Below are 6,779 nucleotides of genomic sequence, written 5' to 3' on the forward strand. Positions count from 1 at the left end.
TTTTTAAAAAATAAATTGGTAAAACCTTAATATAAAGTTATAATTTATAAAAGTTAAAAAAGTTATAAAGTTTTTATTTATAATTTTTTTTTTAAAAATTAGTGTACTATCACATCACCCCTTTATGTCAAATCACGTAAAAAATAAATTATTACCCTTCACATGATTTGACATAAAGGGGTGATGTGATAATACGCTAATTTTTTTTAAATTTTCGTGTAAAACGTAATAAATTATTATATTTTACTAAAACTTTTTTACTGTACACTTCCATTATCAAATCATTAAAAAAGGTATAAAACATAATAAATTAATACGTTTAGCCTATTTTGGTAACTTATTAAATAGGTGACCTATTTTGGTCACTTTATTCACATTTTGGATTATTTTGGTTACAAGTGATGCCATTTGGTCTCAAGAATAATGGTGCGACATACATGAGGGCTATGACCACAATGATGTAATTATCAAATCCCGCAAGAGTTCAGATCATTTACCTATTTGGAAAAGTTCTTCAACAGACTAAGAAAGTACAACTTGAAGTTTAATTCTACTAAGTGTGCTTTTGATGTGCTAGTTGGGAAATTACTGGGGTTCATAGTCAGCAAAAGGGGCATCGAGCTTGACCCATCAAAGATCAAGACAATTTAGGATTTATCGCTGCCAAGGACCAAGAAAGAGGTTATGAGTTTCCTGGGTTGTTTGAATTACATTAGCAGGTTCATTGCCCAATCAACAATCATATGTGAGCCAATTATCAAGGTGTCGAAGAAAGATACATTGAACGAGTGGATAGAAGAATGTCAAAAATCTTTTGACAAAATCAAGGATTATCTGTCCGCTCTGCTTGTTTTGGTTCTACCAAGGGAAGAAAGTCCGTTGTTGCTTTACCTGTCGGTCTCAAAAAATGCTTTTAGGTAAGTCCTCAGCAACATGATTAGATCGGTAAGAAAGAGAAAACAATCTACTACTTGAGTAAAAAGTTTATGCCATATGAGGCTTGTTACATTCTTGTAGAAAGAATGTGTTGTGCTTTAACCTGGGTTGAACAAAAGTTAAGGCATTATCTATCCCCGCACAGAACATATCTCACTTCTATAATGGATCCGTTGAAGTATATATTTTAGAAAGTCATGCCTACGGGAAATTTAGACAAATGAAAAATGTTGCCGAGTGAGTTCGACATTGTGTATGTAACTCCAAAAAATCAAGAGGCAAGCTTTAGCGGATCATTTAGCTACGAATTCAGTTGATGATGAATACGAGCACTTCAAACTTACTTCCTAGATGAGGAGATTTTATTCATTGGTGAAGACATTGCAGAGATATATCCCAGATGGAGATTGTTCTTTGATGGAGTGATCAACTTCAAAGGTTCAGGAATTGGAGCAATTTTGTGGTCAGAAATAGGCCCACACTATCCAACAACCGCTAAATTACACTTCCCGTGCACTAATAGCATGGTTGAATATGAGGTTTGCATCCTCGGTCTTAAGTTAGAACTTGATATGGGTATTCATTAATTTCTAGTCATTGGAGACTCAGATTTGATAATTCACTAAGTATAGGGGGAATGGGCGGTAAATAACTCCAAGATTACCCCTTATGTAGAGCTGGTGTAGGATTTTATAATACCCTAAATTTTCTTCCTAGCTAATTTCGCAAGAATGCCTAGTATTAGCTTCTAAAGTGATGATGATTATTCCATGAGAAATTTTTAAGATTTTTAATTTTTTTTTTCATGTGGAAAATTCAATAAACTTTCCATCGATATAAAATTTTCCCAAATGCGACACTCCGGTGAAGAGTTAGAGCCTTTTTAGTGAGACAGTGTATCACCTGAGCATCCAGTGCGTCGCGGAGATAGCTTGAATGGAAATTGTCAATTTCCAGTGTTTCCTCCGCGATAGTGGCGCATTGAATCAAACTTCCAGGTCACAGATAAGGTGGCAACGCGATAGCTCCGCATTGCGCCACCGTGCAATTTCCCATTTGTCTCTTTCCAGTGACTTGGCGCGATAGAGGTGCGTCGCGCCAAGGATGAAAATCAGGAAATTTTCTCAAAAATTAAAGACGTATCCTAGGGTTAAAAGGGTCAATTTCCCCATCCTATATAAGCCTTATAACATGAGATTTGACCATAATTCAGCAACTTATACTCAATTACTCTCAAAAACTCTCAAGAACAAGCCCTAGGGTTTTCATAGAAGGTTCAATTCCAAGGGAATCATCATTAAATTTCAAGAATCTCTCCGTCAATCTTCACGAAAGCACTAACTAAGGTATGTGTAGTGTTCATCCACGGATCCCTTTCATTCGTGGAGTCCAAGAATCATGTTTTAAATAACCTATTGTGATTTGCTTGTTGTGATTTGATCATGTTCATGTTGATAGTTGTTATTTATGTTTTAAGATGGTGTCTTGATGATTTTCCATGAAGTATGTGAGTTTGTTTACTGAAAACCTGTGAGTTTGGGTAGTTTTCGATTCTTTAATTGATGATTTCACCCATACTATAAAGTGTGCATGTAAGGTATTTGATAAAATGCCTAGAATGATAGAATCATGTTCCTTATGACTCAATAGTATCTACATGACAAGTCCATGCTAACCCTTATGATCAAACACAATTTCCATGCTCTTGTTGTGTATTGACTGTTGTTTTATGTAACGTTCATGATATTAAAATCATGCAAGTATGTACATGTTATATGCATTCCCTTCCATGATCATGACTATGATAACCATGTGAAGCATGAAATCCCTTATTCATGGCATTATGAATTATGAACTCTATTCCTATGATCAATAAGTATTATGGATTGTCGATGTTGGTCATGTATTCAAGAATGTCATGCCTTATCAGTTTCCTTCTATCGAGTACTGGTGGTACTTGTACCCAAAAAATATAGCTGTGTGCCTAGAACCATATTATGTTTTCACGATACTCTCAGTCAACCCATGTTCCATAGAAGTCAGTCAGTCAAGTGACTTAGGAAATCTTAGAAATCTCATGAACTCAATACTCAGTAAAATAGTAATCTCATGAACTCAGTCAGTTATCAAATATCAATAGTATTCCGTCAGTCGATAGAATTCAGTAAGCTCAGTCCATGTACAGTCAGTCAATCATGTTCAGTCTCTTTAGATGAGAGTAGAAATTAGCACCGAGTGAACTCAAGGATGGGAGAACACACTGCCAGATGAGGGTGTAATTCTTAGCAGTCATCCTTTTGTTCCAGAACTATGTAGCCAGCATAGGTTGAGACATCGACACTGTTAGATGAGGGTTGATGAGGTGGATAAGCACTGTCAGATGAGGGCCCCACTATTCTGTTTTAAGGACACTGTCAGATGAGGGTACCCACAATTGTCCTTACTAGTGGTACGGTATTGACACCCTTCCAATCAGGCATAGATTGGACCCCAGCTCAGATGCTATAGCGTATTTGGGGCATGTCGGTTAAATAACTATTCCCACAATTTTAGTATCAGTCTCATTAAAAGAACTCAGATAGTTCTTCAGATTTAAACTGTCAAATGCAGTCAACTCAGCCACAGTATGGAACTCAGATAGTTCTATCAAATTTAGGACTGTCAAACACAGTCACTCATGTTATCAGTTATATCAGTTATCAAATCTCCAGTATCAGTGATGCTAGATATCAATAAATTCATGTCATCAGTATATAGATTTAGTTATCATGTTCTCACAACCTCAGTTACTATGTATTCATGTGTGCACTCTCACATTTATATTTGTTAGTTAGTTTTTATCATTTATGCATGTAAACCCCATGTATTTAGCCTACCTCACACATATACTCAGTACATTCTTTTGTACTGACGCATTTGCACTATGATGTTTTCTTTTTATGTTACACCATAGGTTCAGAGAGACGACTCCCAGATCAGCAGCAGCAGTAGCATTCCAGGGTTTAGAGTTTTATATGTGAGTCCTCATTCTCTGAGGACGTGATTTTATTTTATCATTTAAGTTCAGTTATGAGTTGACGGAGTTAGTTGGGGACATGTACCATCAACTCCTTAGTCAGATAGTTAGAGGCTTTTAGACGACTACAATCTTTTCATGTTTTTCAGACTTCAGTATTTCAGTTTTGTTTTGGTATCGAGATACTACTCTATGTCAGATGTTATTGTTATTGTTCAGTTATATTTAGTATTGAACCTTACGACCTTTCAGTGCATGTTTTTGCATTTCCATGTCATATTATGTAGTGTGCAGGTACAGTTATCAGTCATGGGTTAGCTTATGGTCCTTCAGGGTCATGAGTACCATGTAGCATTTTGGTTCATATAATCGGGGCATTACTAACTTGGTATCAGAGCCTAAGGTTCAATAGAGTCCTAGGAAGTCTGAAAGCCGCATCTAGTAGAGTCTTGTACATAGATGTGTTGTGCGCCACATTTATGTGCCTATGAGATATTTTAAGAAATAGTTTCCCTTCTTTCATTATTCACGTCGTGCCTGTGAGCATAATCACAAGTCAATATCTCATCTAATATATTTCTCCTCTTGATTTCAGAACATGCCTCCAAAGAGAAGAAACCGGTCAGCTCCTCAGCACGAAGATCCTTTGGGAGATCATGTTTCTCATGTGGAGTTTAGGACCGCATTTACCACTTTTGGTCAATTAGTAGGTGCCTATAATGAGCGGCCAATAATTATTCCGGCCAACCCAGTGGCCAACTCAGCCACAACTAGGATTTGAGACTTCACCCGAATGAATCCTCCAACGTTCCTCAGGTCTAAGGTAGATGAAGACCCTCAGGAATTCATTGATCAGGTCCAGAAGATGACAAATATTATGGGGGTGACTACTGTTGAGAGTGCTGAGTTAGCCGCATACCAGTTTCAAGATGTGGCTCATACTTAGTACAAGCAATGGAAGTCCAAAAAGGTAGATGGTGTAGGTCCTATAGAGTGGGAGGAGCTTGTCACGACTTTTTTAGACAAATTCTTTCCCCAGGAGCTGAGGAGGCAAAGGTTATAGAGTTTATCAACCTTAGGTAGGGCAATATAATAGTGAAAGAGTATTCTCTCAAGTTTTCTCAATTAGCCAAATATGCCCCTCATATGGTTGCAGAAAACAGAGCTAAGATGACCAAGTTTGCTTTAGGGGTAAATGATAGCATGGTTAACGAGTACAGATCCACCATGCTAAATAGTGACATAACTTTAGCTCAACTCATGACTTATGCTCAGCAGATAGAGAAGCAAAAAATTAAGTAGAGGGAAAAGAAGAATAAGAAATCTAGGACAGGTAGCTTCAATTTTAGACAACCTAAATCAGAAGGAGGAAACAATTCCTAGTTTTGTCCTAAGCCATCAGTTCCAGCTCCTTCTATAGCCAATGCTCCAGTTCCTAAATTTAGAGAGGGTAAAAAAGATAGAGCACCAGGCTCTAAGTCTCAGGGCAGTGTTAGCAATGCCCAATCTAATCCCCTATGTCAGACTTATGGTAAGAACCATAAGGGTGCTTGCATAGTTGGTAGATGTCTATTTCGGTTGTGGTAAGCCAGGCTATAGAGTCAGAGATTGTTCCCAGTTGGGTTATTAGGGTCAGCAGAACCATTCCGCAACTCAGTCCAATGCCCAAACCAGTAAGGTACCACTTCCTATACTACTAGTGGGCAACGTCCAAATCGTTGCTATGCTCTTCAGACCTAACAGGATTAGGAAAATTCTCCTGATGCTGTTACTGGTATGTTACAGATCTTTCATATTCATGTTTACGCTTTGCTAGATCCAGGTGCATCCTTGTCTTTAGTTACTCCTTATATAGCAGGCGATTTATAGTCAGTCTTGAAATTCTAGTAGATCCCTTTTCAGTATCTACCCCAGTGGGTAAAACCATCATAGCTCAGCGGGTATACAGAAACTGCCCGATTATGATATTCCAGAAAGTCATGTCAGCAGATTTAGTCCAGTTAGAGATGACTAGTTTTGATGTCATTATTGGTATGGATTAGCTTTATTCTTGCTATGCCATAGTCGACTGCAGAAATAGAATAGTTCAATTTCAAATTCTGAATGAACCCATCCTAGAGTGGAAGGGTAATACTTTAGCGTTCAAAGGTCAACTTGTTTCCTACCTTTGGGCAAGGAAAATGATATCTAAGGGATGTGTCTATCATTTTGTTAGAGTTAAGGACTCTAGTTCTGAATCTCCTAGTTTTGATTTAGTCCCAGTAGTGAATGAATATTCGGATATTTTTCCTGAAGATTTTCCAGGCATTCCTCCTGAAAGGGAAATAGACTTCAGCATAGACCTTCTTCCAGGTACTCGGCCTATCTCTATTCCTACATACTGAATGGCTCCAGTAAAACTCCAGAAACTAAAAGAACAGTTGAAGGATCTCTTAGATAAGGGTTTCATCAAACCTAGCATTTCGCCGTGGGGCGCACTAGTCTTATTCATGCCCAAGAAAAATAGTTCTCTTAGAATGTGCATAGATTACCGTCAACTCAATAAAGTCACGGTCAAGAACAAGTATACTCTTTCTAGAATCGATGACTTATTTGATCAACTTCACGGTGCCAGTTATTTTTCTAAGATAGACCTCAGATCCGGCTATCATCAGCTCAGAGTTAGAGAATGTGACATTCCGAAGACAACTTTCTGTACTCGATATGGTCGCTTTAAATTTCTAGTCATGTACTTTGGTCTTACCAATTTCCCAACTATTTTCATGGACTTTATGAACCATGTGTTCAAGCAGTACTTGGATATGTTCGTGATAGTCTTTATAGATGA

The sequence above is a fragment of the Capsicum annuum genome, chromosome 4 (assembly GCF_002878395.1).
Source record: "Capsicum annuum cultivar UCD-10X-F1 chromosome 4, UCD10Xv1.1, whole genome shotgun sequence".
NCBI lineage: Eukaryota > Viridiplantae > Streptophyta > Magnoliopsida > Solanales > Solanaceae > Capsicum > Capsicum annuum.